We start from the raw sequence: 23,166 nt of genomic DNA, 5'->3' as shown, positions 1-23,166 counted from the left end.
TGGGGATCAACATTTTCCGTTTCCATAATGAAAGTTTCCTTAAATCCTATGAAATTGTCCTAAATTTTCCGAGATTTTTTCCAACTTTTTTAAACTTTCCACATCGGTATCTCCATCTACTTGTGGGTATGTTGCTTGCAGCAATGGAGACGCGCAGAGATGTCCACGCAGCAAACGGGTTGTTTTAAAACTACGTTACATAACTCCGCGCATGCGTTCGCGTGCTGCCGTTAATTTTTACATAAAATCAACCAAAGGAAATCTCTTACCATCGCCCACACTGTTTACTGTACACCGGTGGACCTTATGCCTCTTGTAATAAGGTCCACCGATGTACAGTTAGGAGTGTTGCTGTCTGTACTCTCTAGCCGGTCGTTTTCTCTCGCTAAACTGTGAATTTATGATGTCGGTTTAAATATGACCACCACTAGTGACTAGAGTCCGGCTAAGCATGGCAACTTTGCACCAACTTGGACGGAATGAAATGAGGAAGTGACATTACACTCATTACAAACATTATATTTTCATAGAAATTTGACATTAATTATGCCATCGCCACAATTTTTCATTGCAAGAGTAAGCTTGGTCCGACGCTACGTATTGAGGAGGAACGAGAGTCTTTGAATTGAATAACTCAATTTATGAGACTGGACTTAAAATTATTCCAAGTTCTAATGAAGTCGCGAGTCGAGTATTGTATTGATATTTAAGCCTTTTTTAGAGGAAATGTTCTTTTTCTAGTTTCTTTTTCTATAAATAATGAAGTAAAAAGTTTTGAAAGATCAAGTTAGTCCAAATAGTAGGGTCCAAAGGAAGAAGAGCGCAGTATCCTACGTGTCACAAAGACGGATCGCATCTGAAACACTAGGTAAGTACACTGCGCTCCAAAACACGCATATCTGATCTGGGAGAGAAGACCGCCAGGCTGAAGTGGGTCTGGGTGGGTCACGTCTGCCGCATGCATCCGGATAGGTGGGCTAGTATAGCCACCAAGTGGATGTCACAACACAAGCGTGGACGTGGCAGACCCAGACGGAGATAGCGGGATGACTTAGGTTCGGTTGCACCAAACCGTCTGTCACCGTTAAACACCTTCATCAGTAACTGACCGGAAAAAGCACAACGGGGACTTGTGGAGATCAAGGGGAGAGACCTTTGCCCAACAGTGGGACACGATAACGGGCTGAAAAACAGTTTAAGCCAGATTAGATGGATGGACAGGAATAGACTACATAAGGTAGTTAGAGGAAATACTTCGATCAGCCAGAGACAGCTGTTGTTAAGTGGAATGACAATTGCCCCTGCGACATCAAAGACTGATAACTTACTACCCCCAGTATTTGCCTAACTGTAGTTATTAAAATACTAGTATAATTCTACGCGCGTGTTTGTGTGTTTCTTCAGTCTCAGGCGCTTGAGTTTAGTAAGTATTGTTTTCAAACAATGCATCCTATTCGCTAGGGTTTAGTACTTAAATACACTAGTTACATACAACCAATAATTGCCTGCTGCTGCCTGTGCCTGTGCCCTGATTAATTATAACTGCAATAATTTGGGACTCTTCGAAGGCCGCAAAAATATGTGACGCGCTCTTATGACTCTACAAATAAGATCGTGTCAGATATTTTTGCGGCCTTCATTGTGCAACATGTTATTGCAGGTGACTGTAGGTACCTCTACATACTTGAAACTCGTGAAATTCATCATCAATATTAGCCTATTAAACAACAAGCCTAAGATTAGTTCCAGTAGGTACTGATCGATGTGCAAGAAGCGGAAAGTATTAAATAAAGTTGAAAATTTTCGCCTCATCGATCCCCGTACAAAAATATGAGAAGATTCTAAAATTTATGAATGTGAAAATTGTTTAATTTTCGAAACTTAAAAATAGTAACCTATCTCGAAGGGACAATTTATGTACTGTTTTATACTCGTGCAAGCGATAGGTAATGTAAAAAAAAATACAAAGTGTTGGGATAAAAGTTTTTTGTCTCAAAAAAATTACCTATCGCTCATATGAATGACATATTTTATTTATATAGGTATAATAATATAAAGTGCCTAAAGGAAAGTTCTTTTTCCAAAAAACTTTAACGTAGTCCGTTAAACTACTGTCTTAAAAATTCAAATATCTTTCTTTGGCTTATATAACGTTTATAATACATATAAATACTGAATCATACATTCCATGAAATGTTGAAAGTACCACCGTTATTATAAAAACTTGTAAGTATTAACTTATTTAATAGAGTAAAATCATGGTTATGAATATCGCAAATAATTATGGATGGTATTAAGAAGCTATTAAGTGCACTAGCTTTTAATTGTTATTGGCATATATTATCTTAAAACAAAGTTTTTTTTTTCGACTGGGTTGCTAATTCCATGCGTTTTTACCGCATTTTTAGATGGAACATTTATCCGCACGCATTTCGCCATTTAACTAACAAACCCTCTAAAATCAAGCCGCTTTTATCTAAAAGTAACAAGATCATTTATGTGATCATTAGAAAAATTACGGCATTATTTCTAAAACAGTCGCGGACTAACTTTAAGTGTCCAATAAATATCGGTTATTTCGCAATTTTAGCGAACACGAGTGCCGCAACGAAACGGCTCAAACACAAGGACAAATGGTCTCTTATAAAAATAGACAAGAAATAGAAAGTCTAGGCTATTGCTTCAAAAATAAAATAAATATAAATAAAGTAATAAAATAACACAACAAACCTTTGTCTTCCGGGTTGATCCGACACTTTAAAAGTCCTTTATTCACTATTAAATTTAAAAACGTTATTTAATCCCCAAAAGTTCACAGATTTAAACAGTCTACACATTAAAGCGCGAAATTCCTTATCGCAAACACTAAATTTTACCAAGCGTTGCGAAACTTTAAAAATCTTTTTATCAATTTCACGCCGCTGTATTTAAATTACAATTTTTATTTGCCAAGATAAAAAAATATTCGCCACAAAAAACACGTTTTTTAAACTGTTCGGTTTTTAAAAGTCACATTTTTGCGCGCTCAAATCGGCGCGCGTTCGAAAAATAAAAATACCGTTTCGCGCCACGTCATGTCTGTGGTTAGATTAACGTTCGATTTTCGAAATTTAGTTTTGAAAACGGTTTGTTTTCATTGTCGAGCGGGCGGCGCACATGCTGTTTCAACACATTATGATCTAACACTGGCCAGCTCTCGATTGCAGAACATACTTATTCTAAGTCAACTTACATTCGTTCATATTTGCCTGCAGGCGTAGGGTTGAACTAGCGTTAGAAGCTAGGCCTATGACCTGGCTCTTTTGTACTTAGGTTACACTTCCTTGTTTCTCAAAAAAAACTTCATTTACCGAAAAGTTTTTTAACTATTAATATTTCAAAAAAAATATTTTTATTGTCAAAAGTTAAAAAAAAAAACATTTCTACTATAAACTTGATAAAACTGTATCAAATGTTCGTTGTTTGAAAACACATAGGAAATCATGCATATTCTACACTTGCAATAAAATAACAAGCTTACATCTCACTATGATTCCAACTTTATGAAACTAAAATATATATTTTTTTAAATTGACGAAGTACTCAAATGCAAGGGTCGGCAACCCTAATTTTCGCGTAGTACAAGAAACGTCTTGCATATAATAATATGTTTTAGCCTATATTGAGCGCTTACAGGCACCGTCTCTGCGCGAGAGTTGAAGAGCCGTTGCCCAACGGTAACGTTATTTTGTTGTAATAACGGTTAAAATAACGACACGTTTTTCTGAACAATCATAAATATTAATACTGCAGATAAATATATTGATTGTTATGTATGTACTTTATAACAAAGAATAAGAAGAAAAATCATAAAAAAACTACCTTGGCCTCTACTAACATTTACATAAGATAAGATCAAAACTGTCACTAACGCAAAATAATCCATGTTGGTCGTGAATAAATGAGTTTATTTATTTATTATTAAAAATAGAGTTCATGTAAAAACACATTCTGTCCTTTGCTTCGCACTAGTTATCGGGTAAAAATAGGTGCAGTTTCTAGGAAAGAAAATTTAAAATCAACATTAAAATTATAATAAATCAATGTAATTTGAATCTTTAAATTGTACATGGTTATTTGATCCATCTCAACATTTTGGCAGAATGGTAAATTTGTGGAAAAATAAAGCAATCAAACATAGTATAACTAGTATGTAATTATGTTCATACAATAGTTCAAAATATAACCTGAAGCGTCAGTGCAAACTAAATACTTAAGTTAGTTTCCCGTTTAGATCTTGATGTGCTTGAATTGAATATGATATATGTATGAAATTTACACAAACAATTTCTAACAGCCATTAACATCCCTGGTGCGCCGTGTTAGGGGCAGCTCCAACAGCATCCTAAAAATGATTGCGAGCAGGTTTGACTGCGCATAATATGTGAACCATTGTTGCATTGCCCAGCATAATGTATATGACATCTATTTATTGATTAATGTATTTGTACAAATTGTCTGGTATTGTGTGGTATTAATTTTTTAGTCGGTGAGTAGTTTTAATGCATTACGTAGGCATTTCGTTAGGTTAAGAAGTCAATTATTAGGCAGTGTGAAGTGCCAATGCTTAAAGATACTATAATAATATGCATTACCAAAGTGAATAAAAACTAAATGTTTAGGTCATGACTTCTATGTTACAAATAGGTATGTTCATTCCGTGATCAATGTTAGCAGTTATTACTAACAATAACATAACCGTTACAACAGCATCTCAAAAACAACTCACTGCCCCACCACTAGTTAGTTGTATGCATCGTGCATTGGCCTGCACAACCGATAGACACGATCCAAAGCGTCGTAACCACCCTTTCAATATACACGAAAATTAACTTTATTTTAAAGTGGTTATAGTCGGTTTTGGAGTGACAGGGAAATTAGATATATTAAATAGGTTTGAACATTTTTGAAGCAAGTTCTTATACTTATTTCACTATGAAATTTAGCTAGGTATAGTTGTAGAAAGAAATGGGTGTCTGTAGGCGTACGTTGTTTCTAGGACACTGAATGTTAGAAATCTTCGAGATATATTATGGTATAATTGTACTTTAGAAGGTATTTGTGTGGGAATCGGCGTTCGGAACTAGTTTTGGAAATTCTTTAGCGTTTGTGGGTAATGTGATTTATGTAGCACTAAAATTCTTTAGGTAATGTACTTTATTAAATCCGGTATTTTGTGCACCGGATTTACTGAGATATTTGTAGGTACATACTGTGTCTATTGTATTTGAATAAACTATTTGAAGTAATGCTAAGCACTAGCTCACGGCTATTCCGGTCTTGCTATTTAGGTAGTCGCTAATGTAATAATTTGAATAAGTTGGTTTTATATCTTAGTTAAAATTAAAAACAAAGTAGAGATTATTTAAATCGATCACTAGCTTTTACCCGCGACATAGTCTGGATGGGATAATGATGATGATGATTTATAAAAACTATTCTATACAGGGCGATCAATCCAAATGGGTCAGTATGGAGAAGTTAGAAACTATGAGAGATAGCGAAATCTGTTCTTAGGAACCATGGCGTCGATTTTAGATTTAATAATAATGACATTCAAACTTTTTTTAAATCCTCATACATGACCGAACCTGGTCAATATTCTTTATGTAATCGGGTGTAGTATTTGTTTGTATAATTGATCCTGAAAGTATAAGGACCAAATTTTGCTATGAAATCTTGTGTAAACATTAGACTGAAATGCCCACAATTTAAATAATTTGCAAAATGTTGTCATTAATATGAATCGGTCATCATTATGAATCATTTATCTGAATAGACCACTTGTGCATATCTTCTGCATCGATATTATGCATTACAAATTGCGTTTATTTAAAATTAGAGCGCATTCGTTCAGCGGGCGTGCCAATTTATTTAAAATTTTAAAATGGAACACCACAAAATACGAAATCCAATATTGCATTCGTTACCCAAACTAATTAATCTTTGCATCCAGGAAAATGTGTACCATTTTGAACATTTATTATAATAAAATAATTATCTTATTGTTAGGTTTTCCTTTCTATTACTTAAACAACATTAAAAATGTGTTCCTTGTGACTTATGATTCGCACCATCAACAATAACAACGAAAAAAGTTGCAGAATTTATACCTAACATTGTTTACAGAGACTTCGACCAGGTTCGATTCCCGGTTATGTAATGTAATATGTACTAATGTAATAATCCTTTATTTCAGACAGTAACTTTTTTTTCTACAGTTCTTGCGTATTTTTTTTCCCCGTCTGTGTGCCATTTATTGGCAAAAGGCCTCCTCCAACCTTCTCCATTCCTCTCTATCCTTGGCAACTCTCGTCCATATGCTTCCTGTTGTGGCTTTGATGTCGTCCACACATCTCCTAAATGGTCTACCTCTTTTCCTTTTCTTATGGCCTGTGAACCAGTTCATTATCGATTTCGACCATTTTTCTTTGCCTCTGATTGTATGTCCTGACCTTTCCATTTTAACTTTTGTTTTTGTGACATCTTTTGTTTTGGTGAGCTTCTTTATGGATTCTATTCTTATTTTATCCGATAGTCTTTTCCCCAGCATACTTCTTTCCATTGAGTTTTGGCAAGTTTTTAGCTTTCTAATGTGTGTTTTAGTGAGAGCCCAGGTTTGGCAGCCGTAAAGTAAGTATAGGAAGTATGCTGGTATCAAAGAGTTTCCGTTTGATAGTTACATTGATATCTTTCTTCTTCAACCTAGCGTTTTCCCGGCCTGGCGCCAGGGTCCACTTTCCTGCTCAGTCTTCTCCACTTTGCCCGGTCTTCGGCATCCTCGGGTGTGAGATTGTTCTCTCCCATGTCCGCTGTCACGACGTCCAGCCAGCGCTTCTTAGGCCTACCGCGTGATCTAGGGCCTTGGACAGTGAGATTGAGGCATCTATTTCCGACGTAGTCTACCGGTCTGCGGCGTATATGGCCATACCATCGGAGGCGACTTTCCTGCAGCTTATCCGCTACGTCACGGATACCAAGGCTGCCAAGGATGTGTTCGTTACGTATGCGATCTAGTCGCGTAACGCCACACATCCATCGCAACAACTTCATCTCCGTGACGTGAAGCTGCTGGACATGCCTTCCGAGGACAGGCCAGGTCTCGCTACCATATAGTAGGACTGGTCGGATGATGCTCTTGTACACAAGGCCCTTTAGCTTCACCGGTATCCTGGGGTCGCAGAAGACACCGGTTACTTCTCGCCATTTTGCCCAAGTAGCGCTAATTCGGGCTTGGACGTCGTGATCGATTTCACCCGATTCGTGCAGCACGGACCCAAGGTATTTGAATTTATTAGTTTTCACGACAAAATTGTCTCCTACCTTTATGGGGTCGGGGCCCGTGCCGCCACATGCCATGTACTCGGTCTTCGCAATATTTAGTTACATTTATATCTTTATTTTTCATTATTTCCTTTAGGCTCCAATATGTCTTCCAAGCATTTCCAATACGTCTATCTATTTCTTTTGAGGTTAGATCTACCGGAGAGATTATCTGGCCTAAATAGATGTACTCATTGACGTATTCAATTGGGTTATTATTCATGAGAATAGGTTTTTGCTTGTCGTTAGTCATAGCCTTGGTCTTTAGTGTGTTCATAACCAATCCCACCTTCCCACTTTCTCTCACTAGGTCATTCAGCATTGTTTTCAATTCCTCACTTGATGATGAGAGTATGATCACCTTCCCGGTTATGTATGAGAGATAAATGCCATTATTATTAAATCTAAAATCGAAGCCATGGTTCCTGAGAACAGATTTCGCATCTCTCATAGTTTCTGACTTCTCCATACTGACCCATTTGGATTGATCACCCTGTATACTTACTATACTCGGGTCTCAAACTATACTTTGGTCAAGCAGATCTTGTCATTAGGAAAAGGCGGCAAATTTGAAAAATGTAGGCGAGAATGGATATGGTCTCATAGAAAATTTGAATTTCGCGCCTTTTTCTACTGACAAGATTTGCTTGACCATCTATTTCTTCATACCAAATTTCATGTAAATTGGTTCACCGATTTAAACGTGAAGAGGTAACCGACAGACATACAGACAGAGTTATTTTCGAATTTATAATATTATAGTAGGGATAGTAGAAATTGTCCAAAGCACTTAGAAAGCATGACTTTTGTATTATGAATGATGATGGTTGTGATTAATTAAATTTAATATTCAGTGGGAAAGCAAAAATTGTATTCATATAATTAAACGATCATATTTTTTTGCAATTTTTTTTTTATTTAAATTGAATTAGTTAAAAACTAGCAGTTGTAAATAAAAATTTACACACTATTCATCATGTTCCTCGCGTTGTCCTGGCTGTTGCCACGGCTCATAGGAGGCTGGGGTCCGCTTGGCAACTAATCCCGAGAATTCGCGTAGGCACTAGTTTTTTTAATTTACAAACTATTGAAGTGACAAATAAATAGGTAGGTATTTTGGTTTCTCCGATGCCCTTCAATTCCCTTATGCAACGAAAAGGATCGTGTGAAAGGGCACCGCGATTCGAAACTCCTACGCAGCCGTTGGGCAACTGATGATCTAGCACGGTTATTAACGTAATATGTATTGAAATAATTTATCAATTGAGATTATAAGTTAGAAAGCGTTTTTAGGGTTCCGTTTACCCTTTGGGTGTAAAACGGGACCCTATTACTAAGACTCCGCTGTCCGTCCGTCCGTCTGTCACCAGGCTGTATCTCACGAACCGTGATAGCTAGACAGTTGAAATTTTCACAGATGATGTATTTCTGTTGCCGCTATAACAACAAATACTAAAAACAGAATAATTTTATTCTGTTTGTGTAAGATTGAAGTGGGGCTCCCATACAACAAACGTGATTTTTGACCGAAGTTAAGCAACGTCGGGCGGGGTCAGTACTTGGATGGGTGACCGTTTTTTTTTGCCGTTTTTTGCATTATGTTACGGAACCCTTCGTGCGCGAGTCTGACTCGCACTTGCCCGGTTTTCCTATTATTAATGTTTACCCAGGTATTGGCTTTTGGATTTATAATGTTGCTATTTATTTTTCATTTCACTATATGATTGCATGGGAAATGTTGTATTTGCTTTTGAATAGCCCTTGAGACCTACTTACATAGTATGTACTAGTAATACATTTAGAATTTTCAAAAACCGCACAGTGTTCGACCCTTTATAAGATCCAGGGTGTGAGAAGATTTTGTTTATTATTTATAGGAACGTTATCGCTTAGCATAAAACCTGCTAAAAACTACGGTTATTTGGTGATTGTAACGTCAAACATTTTTTTACAAAAAAAGGCACAGATTTTTCCATCCTGTATATCTTATCTAATCGCTTACTTGTCACACCAATAACTTAAATAGATTAAGACCTACATTTCTAATCTATCTTCCGCATCTTTCAGCGTTCCTCATTTTACGGAACCAACCTCACATCACGACATCGTGCAAACCAATCACAATCACAAAACATACGCAAAACATCATACCACACGACCACAACATTAACTGACCAATATTAGTCCTTACACCTTTGCAACAAGGCATACGAACGATCAGGCAATTGCGTAATGTAATAAGACGCATTTTTCTTTGACAAAAACTTGATGGCGTTAGAAAATTGACGCGACGCGCGTGCGCATGGAATGTTGCTCTACTGGTATTTAATTATTTAATATTTATGCATATACTTACTTATGTGGCCAGCGATTGTTAACACTATCTTAACTATATATTATATGTAGTTATTATTGTTTTATAGAGGTATTATATTATGATTTGTTGTATAAAAACTGTTTGCGCCTATAAATCTGTTGGTGGTAAAGGGTTCAAATCTCGTTATGACGTTGACAGTTACATATTTGTGCTGTACTTGAAAGTATTTTCCTATGTATTTGTTTAATAATTAAATCCATCAATGAATACAGAATGTAACAAGAATAGTGGGGATCTGTTTAAGATATTTGATCGTGTTCTGATTAGGATGAACAATTTTTGGCTTTTGTATGGAGGGTTTGAGGGAGGACTTGAACGACCTCCACCATAGAAAAAAATATTTTTACCTCATCAAAAAATTTTTTGAAGTGGAAACTTCTTTAGCGGCGCTGAGCACTTGAGGTGGGGAAAAAATGATAAACTCGAGACAGCGTAACGCGTAACGCGTAAGGCGTTTCTCCTCTCTTTCTACCGCGCGGCGAAAATGTATGCCTGAGCCTGCTGTTTCATGTAGGCGGCGCAGGGCGCTTGCATGACTTTATGTTATGTGTGACGGACAATGTTATTCACCAAAGAACTTTAATCATAACGTATCATAATCAGGTCAATTATTTAAACCTGGACTTTTATATTAAGCAATAAAGCTCAATTTTCTAATCTTGTACGGGCTGAAATACGAGGATCTCACAGTTACATTCTAACTTTATATCACTCCAATGTAATTCAATAAAGCTACATCTTAATGAAATCGCTAATAAAAGTGAACTCTAGTACTGGTGAATAAAACTCAAAATATCATGACCAAATATATTTAGATGCGAGGTTTGCGAGGTAACTATTTCTATTCGCTACAAATTTGAATTTCGAATTTTAAAAAAGCTCACTGACCAGCAATTTCGGAACTAAAGTTTTTAAATAGAAAGGAGGATGGGTCAATTATACATAGTGCTGCAGACATTTTGGACTAGTCATTGAGTTTTCACTTCTGTCGGCACTCCCGGAGTGCAACCCGTTGTTTTTATTTTACCTTTTCCTAATCGGAACACGATAGCAAATATGCTCTTAAACGGTTTCCCAATATTTTTCTTACAGCCTGTATGTGGTCAGCAATTGTTAGCAATATTTTAATGTACCCCATTAACGTAATGTAGCAATATTTTAATGCACTACATAATTCCGAAATATTTCATGCCGAATTTTAAAATATCGAATTTTATTAATCCGATTTATAAATGCTCGACCCATCAAAATTCCGATTGTCGTAATTACCGAACGATGAAAATCACGAAGTTTTATATTTCCGAATAGTAAAACCGACGATTTTTTTAATTCCGAACCACATAATTCCGAATATAACAATTCCGATTGGGAGAAACACCGAATTTAACATTTACGATTTTTGATATCACGAATTCCGAAATGTCATAATTCCGAAATTTTGAATTTCGATTTGACGTGATTCCTATATTCCGAATTTGTTGTTAATAAATAAAGGTACCTACGTTTCTACGGGGGGCAGCAGAACCACTACCACCAGTTTTGACATTGACAGATACGCTCGCGTTTAAGTAACTTACTTTCTATGCATCTCGCTCGTACTCGCATATTAGTGCAAGCGAGATGTATAGAAAGTAATTTACGTAGACGCGAGCGTATCTGTCAATGTCAAAACTGGTGGTAGCCGTACAGTTCTAACGTAACCTAAACCTACTTTTTTATAAACAGTTATTTACTGTAGGGGTCGCAGTTCTAACCTAACCCTATACCTACTTTTCTGTAAGCAGTAAGTTTCTAGGGGAGGGAGGGTCGCAGTTCTAACCTAACCTACACCTACTTTTCTAGTAGCAGTTGGTTTCTGTAAAGGTCGCAGTTCTAACCTAACCTAACCCATTTTTAGGGTTCCGTACCTCAAAAGGAAAAAACGGAACCCTTATAGGATCACTCGTGCGTCTGTCTGTCTGTCTGTCTGTCCGTCTGTCACAGCCGATTTTCTCCGGAACTACTGGACCAATCAAGTTGAAATTTGGTACACATATGTAAGTTTGTGACCCAAATAAGGACATGTAACGTAAACAAATGAATTTTAAACATGGGGGCCACTTTTGGGGGGTAAATGAAAAAATGAAAAAAATTAATTTTTCAAACTATATCATGTTACATATCAAATGAAAGAGCTTATTGTAAGGATCTCAAATATATTTTTTTTATAATTTTTGAATAAACAGTTTAGAAGTTATTCAAGAAAATAGGCAAAAAATGACCATTCCCCCCCCCCTTATCTCCGAAACTACTAAGTCTTAAATTTAAAAAAAAATACATAAAATAGGTCTATACCTATAGATGACAGGAAAACCTATTAGAAATGTACAGTCAAGCGTGAGTCGGACTTAATTACAGTTTTTGATCCGACCCCTACGGATTTTTTAAAGAGATTTCACTCACGTTTCACATAAAAAATACATTGTTAACAGTGCCGGATTACTTAGAGTAGTAGTTTTCTTAGAGTAATTGGTGATAATTTTCTGATAAGATAATCATTTTAAATATTTAACGGTCTTACCTACTTACGAGTAACTGTATGGTCAAATTAAAAATAATGTTTAAAAAAAATGTTAAATTGAGAGCTAGCTCAAAGTTTTTTGTACTCGTCGACTTTAGTGGTTGAATTAATAAAGACTTTGTAACCAATAAGCAAAACAAGCACGTGCTTACGGCACCACGTTCAGGGGGGGCACCAAAATGCCAGGTTGAAAAAGGTGAACAAATTTTAAAATTAGGGACAGACACATCGTTTTTACCACACGATTTTTTTAGCTGTCCAAAAGCTAATTTACAAAAATAATGGCGCGTAATTCTTTGGGAAACAATCGGTAGCAGTAGAAGAGTCGTGATTACATGCATAGATTCGATTTCAACCCACTCTTTTGCGGTTCGGCGTTAGGTCTTATGCGAGGCCTTCTGCCTTACGGCAAAGTTGATCTTCTGCCTTAATTACACTTGGGCGTGGATCCAAATCCAAGCTTTCCTCTTTCGCAGCTGGGCCTACTGCCTTTCTCACACTTCGCCAATTCAATTCCAAGCTCTGCTTTCTTGCATATTTTATGCATGAAAACAACCTCGCTGAGACCCTTAAATATCGAGCCCTATGCGAAGCTAGGCTGATAGAAAACTGTCCCATCCCTTCTCTGTATGAAATCCTGGATTCGCGCCTGGTTGGGACTAAAACTAAAATTGCGTTTTTATATCGAAAAATTTTCGCGCTCGCTTCGCTCGTGTTTTCAATAACTTTATAAGGTATGATAAAGGTGACATTCGGGTGGCGACTGCAGCAACATTACTCTGTTGCAACGTTACTGCTGCAGTACTGTCAACTTCCGTGATAAAATGATGTGACTGATTTCCATACTAAAAGTAAAAATGTACAACTGTCTATCATATTGCGTTTTTATATCGAAAAATTTCCGCGCTCGCTTCGCTCGCGTTTCTATTACTTTCTAAGCTATGATAAAGGTGACATTCGGATGGCGACTGCAACAGCATTAGGTACTCTGTTGCAACATTACTGCTGCGGCACTGTCAATTTTCGTGATAAAATGATGTGACTGATTTCCATTCTCAGCTGTAATGCGGCAATGAACTTCTCTCAATTTACCAAAAAATCAATGTAATCTTGATGACCCTAGGGAGAGGGGGCACCTAGAAATGCTTAGGGCATCAAAATATCTTAATCCGGCACTGATTATTAAAAATTGTGTAATATACGGAACCCTTGGAACGCGAGTCCGACTCGCACTTGGCCGGTTTTTCTAGTAGCAGTTGGCTTCTGTGAAGGTCGCAGTTCTAACCTAACCTAACCCACTTTTCTAGTAGCAGTTGGTTTCTGTAAAGGTCGCAGTTCTAACCTAACCTAACCCACTTTTCTAGTAGCAGTTGGTTTCTGTGAAGGTCGCAGTTCTAACCTCACCTAACCCACTTTTCTAGTAGAAGTTGGTTTCTGTAAAGGTCGCAGTTCTAACCTAACCCACTTTTCTAGTAGCAGTTGGTTTCTGTGAAGGTCGCAGTTCTAACCTAACCTAACCCACTTCGCTAGTAGCAGTTGGTTTCTGTAAAGGTCGCAGATCTAACCTAACCTACTTTTCTAGTAGCAGTTGGCTTCTGTGAAGGTCGCAGTTCTAACCTAACCTAACCCACTTTTCTAGTAGTAGTTGGTTTCTGTAAAGGTCGCAGTTCTAACCTAACCTAACCCATTTTTCTAGTAGAAGTTGGTTTCTGTGAAGGTCGCAGTTCTAACCTAACTTAACCCACTTTTCTAGTAGCAGTTGGTTTCCGTAAAGGTCGCAGTTCTAACCTAAGCCACTTTTCTAGTAGCAGTTGGCTTCTGTGAAGGTTGCAGTTCTATCCTAACCCACTTTTCTAGTAGCAGTTGGTTTCTGTAAAGGTAGCAGTTCTAGCATGTCCAAATGATTTAAATGCATTTTTTTTGCAGATCAATTTTAAAAACGGCGACCATTTAATTACTTCCCTTTTGAAAATCACGAATTTCATTATTCCGAGTTTACAAAAGATCGAATTTCTGAATTCCGAATATTTCCGATCGGTCAATGATTTTTCGGAATAGACAAATTCGGAAAAAAAAATTCGGATTTTTAAAAAATCGGAACTTTAAGCTTTCGTTCATATGACAATCGGATTTTAAGTATTCGGAAATAGGGCAGTCGTGATTTTCTTCTTTCGTGGTTTTCAAAGTCGTGATTTCGATATTTCGGACGTATAAAAAATCGTGATTATGAAAATCGAGGTTATGAAAGTCGGAAAAACATATTTCGGAATATTTGGGTGTTCCCATTTTAATGACATAATGTCTATTCGGGCATACGGAGCCGAATGCTGGCCACTCAAAAAGCAGCACGAAAATCAATTACACTGCGCAGAGATGAAGATGCTTAGGTGGGCAGGTGGTGTAACTAGGCTGGATCATGTCAGAAACACACACATAAGAGGCACCTTCAAAGTGAGACCTATCCCAGATAAACTACAGGAGAGCCGTCTGAGGTGGTACGGACACGTTATGAGGCGACCATCCGATCACATGACCAGAAAAGTGCTAGATATCGAAACTAAACCCCGAGGACGAGGAAGACCCCGAATCACATGGATGTCCGTAGTAAATAAGAACCTCAAAGAAGCCCAAGTCACCAAACAGACGACCCAGGACCGAGCTACCTGGAGACGCATGATACGGAGGGCCGACCCCAAATAAAATGGGAAAGGGCCAGGCAAAGAAGAAGAAGTCTATTCGGGCATGGGTCGCAGACGATTGCTGTAAGTGTGTAAGACAGAGTTGTATTATAAAATACAGTCAAAACTAGTATAAAACTCCACAGACAAAATAAACTAGGATGTTGCCGTTGAAAATAAAGTAGAGCCACCTGCCATCGCCAGCGCCCGTCGTTTTTACCGAGAAGACATTCTTCAATAGCATACCGATGGCGACACTGGCTGCGATTGTGCATGTGCCAGTTGAAGGGTTAATCGATTTACGAAATAATAATGTTGTGTTCATAGACTATTGGATTATTTTTAACGAGATATTTTAAATATCCTATGTAACAAGGATTTTGAGAGTGACGCAAGCGATCGTAATCATGGCAACGAGTGAAAAGAAAAAGTTATTAAGTTAATGACACTAAATATACATGTGTACAGTTCAATACCTAACCGTTAAATTACGTATGCTATGTTTATATGTTTAACCCAAATAAGAATAGTAAAACTATCAGAAATCTAAGATTTATGTTTATTTTCTTACTGTAAATTACAGGCAATAAAAAACGTTAAAAACATCATTAAAAGTTATTGAGATAACGGTTATTTATTAGTAAGGTCTGGGAAAAGTAATCGAGAGAAATATAATTTACAAGTTATGAAAGAGAATATTTTTAATTAAAATGTGCCGTACAGTTAAGTTTCCAAAATTGCGTAATTTCCACATGTAACAATTTCGGTAGGTTTTTTAATGGGAGTGAAACTTTCCATTTCAAAAATTGTCATTTTCTTTATTTCTTGTCAAATTTTCCTCAAGAGAAATTTTCCAACTTTTTTTAATTGACGTCTGTGCTTGAAATATGTAGGTGTAAGAAAAAGAAGGTAGGTAAAGGAGGTAAACGTACTGGTGCTCGACGCGGTCCCAGTACATGTCATCTTGAAACTTAAGTCATTGTCAATAGAGGTGACAGCAAGGTCAGCAAGGTGTCATCTATTGGGCATTAGCATGTCGAGTACTAGTACGTTTACCTTATACCAGAGTACCTATTATGAAAATGAATTAAACTAAACTTTAATTTTCTTACAGGTATTGCACCAAAATAGTCTCATGCGAATGTCAACTTAAACGTTAAAAACGTCATCATTAAAATGTTAAAGATTTTTCCGCCGAACGAAGAAAAACTCCTCAAGAATTCAAATAACTCGTATAAAACTTCACAAATCAAAGAAACTGGATAGAGCTGTTGCTTTTATTTATTATTATTGAGCTTTTTATATCACCTTCGCTGCAACTGTCATTTAGAATCACATTAACTGTAATGCCAGTAATCCGTCAAGTGGACTTGCCGCAAAAACGCATGTAACATTCTCATGGTTCACTGAGTATTAACGATTCGTGGACTCAGTGAGCCAGTTTTCATTCATGATGGTGGAAAACAAGCGCCCGGCTTACTGGCTTACCGTCTGGGGTGTTAATACTAGAATCACAATAGAAGTAGAACTGTAATGCCAGTGATCCATCAAGTGGACTTCACGCAGAAACGCTTCTAACATTCTTGTGTTCTTTCTCACGGGCGAGTCGTGGGAGCCAGTTTTTAGGGTTCCGTACCCAAAGGGTAAAAACGGGTCCCTATTACTAAGACTGCACTGTCCGTCTGTTTGTCACCAGGCTATATCTCATGAACCGTGTAGTACCTAGACAGTTGAAATTTTCACAGATAACGTATTGCTGTTTCCGCTATAACGAAGCAGCTGCAGAGCGAAGGAGAGATGTGAATTACAACCAATGCTATTAGAGTTAGACAAGTCTGCATTCGATTTTGATGAGATTTTGATTGCACACGCAGTGCTAGTGTTATTTATACGTCATAATTTCATAGAAGCTTGACGTTTAAAATAACACTTGCACAGCGTGTTCTATCAATATCGATACAGACTTTTCTTGGTCTCTCTAGTTGATTCCCACACTTCTCTCATATCCGCCTTAGTGGCAAGGCAGACTAACACATTTTGTAATGCACGTCACTTGTAATGTAATAAATTCAATAAAATCATACTAGTGTTTAAAACGGGCTATTTGTCATGTTTTTATGAGTTTCCGATATTCAGTGACACGTTTCGTGAAAGAGGGTAAATCGGGATGGTGTTAGAGACTAAGGTAGACCACAATCAAAACACGCAGCACATGAGAGTTGCTCGGTGATGCCGGCATGTGCAACTGTACCGAAGCGTGGAAGTGTGCAGCTAATGAAGAATTTTAGTAGTCATGAACATGGAACCCCTTTAAGCATTATTTAATCAATCCATGGTGGCTTTTTGTAAAGTCCAGCTATCACTTTACGAAAAACTTGACATGGAAACCATTTTTTACAAGAAGAAGATTTTTACCGAAATATTTACCTAATTGGGAACTCAGAAAAACAAATCTACATGGGGAATACCCCGTTTCTAACAATAATTCATCATCAGATCACCAATCAGGCCTCTCTTCTAGTACGTCTCTTATCCCGGCCCTGAGCCAATCTCATCCAGAAGTGACCCGCAAGCTTTCGAATGTCGTCTACCCAACGAGCTAACGGACAACACAGCTAAGTTATAAATGTTATAATGTAAGTGACCATGTTAGCTTCTAATTGAAATAAGATTGATAAGGGTCAGATGATAAGCATTAGTTTTCACTTGAAGCCAAGTTACGTTGGAGCCCGACTCGCCAGCTCGCTCGCCAGTGACAACTTGACTACGCACTTGTCAAGTGGTTAGTGCTAGTAATTAGTCAAGTGGGATTGCCTGCTTTTTATACGCGGTTATTATGATCGTTTTAAAGTTCTTGGTAGCTTAAACGTAACGGTTATGAATTTGTGGTTATTGTAATGAAGTCTTTAAGAATTATAGATGTGCATGCAGATTTTGCTGCGCTGCCCTTTTTGCGGCCACTACGAAAGTATTACCTATTTCTGACCCATCACCCATAGTGACAAAATAATTTCTACCTACAACTCTCTGGAAAACCTATATATGTATACCAGCAGCTTACGTAGAATGCGTAGTAAATTGTCGCTTTTTATGATACCACCATCTCTCAATAGTCCAAGATGCTGTAATTTGTAGTTTTTTTGGATTTATGCAGTTTTGGGCATAACCCAAAAAATTCTTCCGTTTTTATTTTCACTTCTGGATGAGATTAACTGAAGACCAAACACAAGTGGCGTGTGTACTCGAAGACAGGCCTAGAGTCGGATCAAGCTAACTATGCATAGCATGTGCAATCTCAAAGTGTGGCCATGTCATCATCAATGTCAAATATCTGTGAAAATATGGCGTTCTATTCAAATCGGTGCAAAGTTGTTGAAATCTTTTGAATGCGGAGATGAAATAGAAGAGATGACATGATTAGTGACTGTGTGCTAAGAACTTGAAGAAAATCTAAAGTTACTTTGTTCGAAACATCAAGTAAAAATTTAATGTGTCTTAGTTTATGAAAACTTACTGCTGACAATCTTTCAAATTTTTCATAATAATATTCAAAATGCTTTATCACGTCCTCTCGTTACCTGGAATACCTATTATAATATATACATTACAGTTAGGTACAATATATTCAAAATCAATTCAGAATATTCCAATTCCACCCGCCATGAAAATTCATCAAGGATATCCAAAATAACCATTTTATAACTGCCCCCCCCCCCCCCCTCATAAATTCCGCGCTTCCGATAGAATTTAATACAAAATCCCCAATACGCCATATTGATGTATAATTTTTTCACCCCCACACCCCTACCCTGCATAATTGAACGTTGTGAAAACTATCGCGCTGCTAAATGACTCCCCCTCCAGTTTTCAACATGGCCGCAATCAATAATTTGACTGGGCAATGACTGCGATGACTTGCACATGCGCACAGCGCCCAAGCCGAGTCATCGGCAAAACCTGAACTTGACTTGGCGAAACCGAAAGTTGTGGCGAATGTTTCTGTAGCATTCTTGGCGTTTACAGACGTCAGAGGGGCACGTGTCTGTGGAGGTACACACGCTTAGAAAAAAAATTATGACATTCTTGATGATTTAGATCAAGAAAATGATTTTAAAGATAATGACGAATTTAAAGAAGCAATATATTAAGAAAAAGAAAATGATATTGATGTCATTGAAGACATAGTTTTAAGAATGATTAATTTTGATGTAAGCGAAACACGCAAAAGTCACGAAAGCGAGAGAGAGGCGAATAGTGCTTGTACGCGTTTCAGTCAGTTTTCTATAGAAACCTACATAGCTGACATAATAGCTAAAGTTATAGTTCAGTAACGCCTGAAAGAGGGATATGTGGAACGTGATGATGAAATTTTCGACGCAATTTGTATTTAAATTGCAGTTGTACTCAATTTCGAGGTCTCACTTCCGAACTAACATTTTAAAGAAATTGGCATTACGTTTAAAACAAGAGCCAACGGTTAAACATTACTTTATAAATTCTACTAATAGAAAACAGAATATTATGCCCAAAATATTAAATTTGTATATGGACTTACTTGGTATAATCTTGAGTGGAAAGCGCGCAGTTTTCAGTCTGGATAGCAATTGGAAGAAGATGTGTTGCAATTTCCTCTTCTGTCTTCTCTTCTTCTTTCTTAATAAATTCTTGATTGTTAACAATATTGTGTATATTATTTGTACGGATGTCTATGGTATTGTCTTTGTTGTTATTTATATAGCCCGTTAAATTTTATAAGTACTCATATAAAACGTTACAGGTATCGAAATAACACAATAATTTAACTAATTCTTAATGTTAATTTTATCTTAATTTTGTACTATTAAAGAAATCTAGAAGTCGTTTCAACGAGTAGGTAAACTTGGTAAATTTGAATTTTTTTAATATTTGAATTTGTTTGGCGTAATTTTATCTTACCCTTTTACTAATTTAAGGCCGAATCAAGGCACGAGTTTTTTGTTTCTTAATTTGTCTTCATCCCCTGCAGTCTGATCGGAAGATGAATTTGGTCGAAATATTCCAAAACTATTTGCCAAATGTTCAAATATCACTTAGCCTTAACTTTTAGTCCAGAGTCTTTCACTAAATTTATTCACTAGATAATATATATAGAGAGTCTTGCGTATAAAACTCAAAGTAAATCAATCGTAAAGTTCCAAAATTAACCAGTGTTGTTTAAATGTAATTAAAGAACTCAAATTCTTAAATCTTCTTTTCTATTGTTTCCTTATAATAACGGTTGATATAAACGTAAAACTTGTTCTATTGCGAAAAAACGTGTTTCTTTATCGTCAAATGGCGATAGTTGTTATTCTTTGCTGGCTAGATTCCCCTTTGCTATGAAATCTTGATCTTCTTTAGCCTCTTCCGCATTTAACTTATTGGTGGTTCCTTCTAGAAGATGTCCATGGTATTCTTCTGCGGCCCATGGGTCTTCTTGACGTTGTTCTTCTTATTTTGGAAGGTCTTCCCGGATGGTCGCTGATATAAGCCCTCACGACGGATCCGAGCCGAACTGCCTCTAGTTGCTCTTAACACTAAGTTGTAGAAACGAAAACTGGTTGTTAGTCTATTGTGAGTTCAAGTGTTGCTGAATATTGTATATTAGTCACTTAAAACTATCTGATTATGTGGATACTAATAAAGTCTATTGCATAAAAACTATTTCCGTGAATGTGAAAGGCGGCTGCTTCAACGCATGCGTTGGGAAATTCAAAAAATTTTGGAACCAAATATTGGTTTATTATTTTTGGATTTGTTTAGGCCGTTTTTTATTTTTGTTTCGAAAGTTTTTTTTATATTTTTGATGGTTTTTTGTTTTTTTGGGTGTTTTTTCGCGATGCGTAGTTGGTAAAGCACGCGTAGTCAGCAGCCCTGCCCGGCACACTGAGGCTTGCACTCGCTGCTGCAACCCGGTCTCCCCGATGACTGTGGGATGAGGTCCCCACCCACCCCGGGCTACCCACTCATCCTCCGCGCCGCCGAATCATCAAATAATGATTTTGCGTGTTTATTATAAAACTCGGCACGGTCGAACACACCCACCTAAATTTGGAATCTAATGCAACTAAAACTGCAATCAATTCTATAAGGTCCAAATTGGCTGGAACTTTATATAAAAAAAATTGTCGTTATTGTATATTGATTTAAATATATAAAAACGCGTTGCCACCCCAGAGATATACGTACGTAGCTGTCAAACCTAGTTAGCTACGTACGAACAATGTATTGTTTAATTTCGCGATCGACATAACTATATGTATGTATGATTGTATGTACTGCGTGCGTATTGGTGATTGAGCAATTTTTTATTGCATCGAATCAATCTGACTCTCTTTTACATTTAGGTGCCTTTACTGACGCATTTATTTTATAAATTTGTTGATCGTGGAGTTTCCTTAGCGTTAGGATAGAGTAACAAATCTAACCAAAATTTTGTACTTATGGGTATTGTATGTTATAGTGTGGTTAACTCGTTCACGTGTTTCCTGTAGACATCGTAAAGTTAAGATAACCAAAAGCTAATTTTTACAGGTGGGATATATTTTAGGTAGGTACTTGAGACTGAAATAAGAAAAACGGCGCGGCGGGAAGAAGTTGATAACTCGAGATATTTTATTGAAGAAATTTGAACTTGAATAAAATTACATAAAGTTCAAATTTCTTCAATTTTTTCTCGCCATTTATCAATTTCTTCCCGTCGTGTACGGATATGTTACCCGGGTCGTTACATTTTATTGTTTTGTCCAATTTTTCCACGGAAGTCCATACCGATACTTCAAAATCGTCGTCATCTTATTGTCAAAGTTGACATCAAAGTGACAAATTAGCAATAAAATAGTAGATAAAAAAAATAGGCAATTTTTTTACTCCTAGAGCGACGCGATGTCCTTATGATAGGTAGTACCTACTTACATCTCTAAACTTGCAAGCGTCCATAAACTACCGTGTGCACTTACCACAGGCGTGCCCACAGATCTAAAATATACAAAATTGTCTGTCAAATATCAAAAATGCGTCAAAATTTGGAATACTGTCAAGAACACTAGTACCTTGGGAAAAGCATCGATGTATCGATATAGGAACTCCCCACCTGTCATTTAATTTTGCCACCAAATCCGATGTCTGATCATTTGAATTCACGTAAGGAGGCCTAGTTTGTGACGTGACAACATGTATACATATAACGCGTGTTGACGTACCGTCGCCTTAGGACGCAGATCAAAGGCCTATTTTGGTCACCTACATGCAATTAATACATTGTATGTTGGATATAATGATAAATCTATACCTGTATCATTGACGGTCTCCTATTAGCCTAAGTCGGTACTGAGCCCGCCTACGAAGCAGAATCCCAGGTTCGAATCCTGGTAGAGGCATATTGTATTTGTGTGTTTATTACACATTTTTGTTCCTGAGTTATGGATGTTATGGAAGTATATAAGTATTTGTATATCCATATATTATATATTTCTTTGCCCAGTAGTCACAACACGAGCCTTATTGAGCTTACTTCGGGACTAGGTTGATCTCAGTAAAATTGTCCCATAAAAAAACTCCACCTAGTAGAGTAGGTACCCATGTTTTATAAAAAAAGACCTCTACCCAGTGGAGGACCCTAGTCGACATAATTCAAGAAAATAAAGAATATTAGAGATGCGTGTTTTCAACAACAAAAACGTTTGTCTACTTACCTTTTTTTTAATGAGATTTTTTTCAATAACTGGTTATGACGTTTTCTGCTTGCACCTTCATTTTCTTTCATAGGAAGGATGATTCAAATTTCACGGTTCTCCTTTCAACGGTTTAGACTATACTACGTATTATACATGGTCTAAATAAATCTATGTAGGTATAGGTACTTATTATCAGAAACAAAGGAAAGCAACAAAACGAACATAATATATCTCTTATAGCTACTATGTAGTGTGTAAGTAAATAACGCACATTACATAGTTTTATGGCAATCGGAACGGTATATAAATATAATATGAGGGTCCGTTTGTCCGTGTGACGCGGGATTACAGGGCTGCTTGTCATTATTGCTGGGTACAGTCAGCAGCAATAGTAGCGGATACAATGATACAACTCGCCAAATGTATCTGCCACCTTGGTATAAGTACTTTTGCAAATAGATCCCTATTCTCGCAATCACAAATATATCTCTACAT

General features: G+C 37.0%; 1 protein-coding gene and 1 long non-coding RNA gene across 12 annotated transcripts in view; one reads left to right on the top strand and one right to left on the bottom strand.

Moving 5' to 3' along the window:
* The window catches only part of LOC134801561 (zinc finger protein 184-like), a 128,003-nt gene extending 106,647 nt beyond the window's left edge, over positions 1-21,356 (bottom strand). For 3 of the 11 annotated variants that reach the window (XM_063774161.1, XM_063774169.1, XM_063774164.1), the window contains exon 1: positions 19,533-21,340. The gene's annotated coding sequence lies outside the window, so the exon portion shown is untranslated. Of the gene's footprint in view, positions 1-2,730; positions 3,361-19,532 lie in introns of those variants that run through there. The other 8 variants (XM_063774167.1, XM_063774166.1, XM_063774170.1 and 5 more) reach the window with 8 other exon arrangements.
* On the top strand, positions 18,607-19,372 carry LOC134801609 (uncharacterized). Its single transcript, XR_010145708.1, has 2 exons — positions 18,607-19,243; positions 19,277-19,372. It is a non-coding gene; the product is annotated as an uncharacterized LOC134801609 (long non-coding RNA).
* Positions 21,357-23,166: the final 1,810 nt, after the last annotated feature.

This window comes from Cydia splendana, chromosome 22, assembly GCF_910591565.1.
Source record: "Cydia splendana chromosome 22, ilCydSple1.2, whole genome shotgun sequence".
Lineage (NCBI taxonomy): Eukaryota > Metazoa > Arthropoda > Insecta > Lepidoptera > Tortricidae > Cydia > Cydia splendana.
This window is presented reverse-complemented; position numbering and strand designations above follow the sequence as displayed.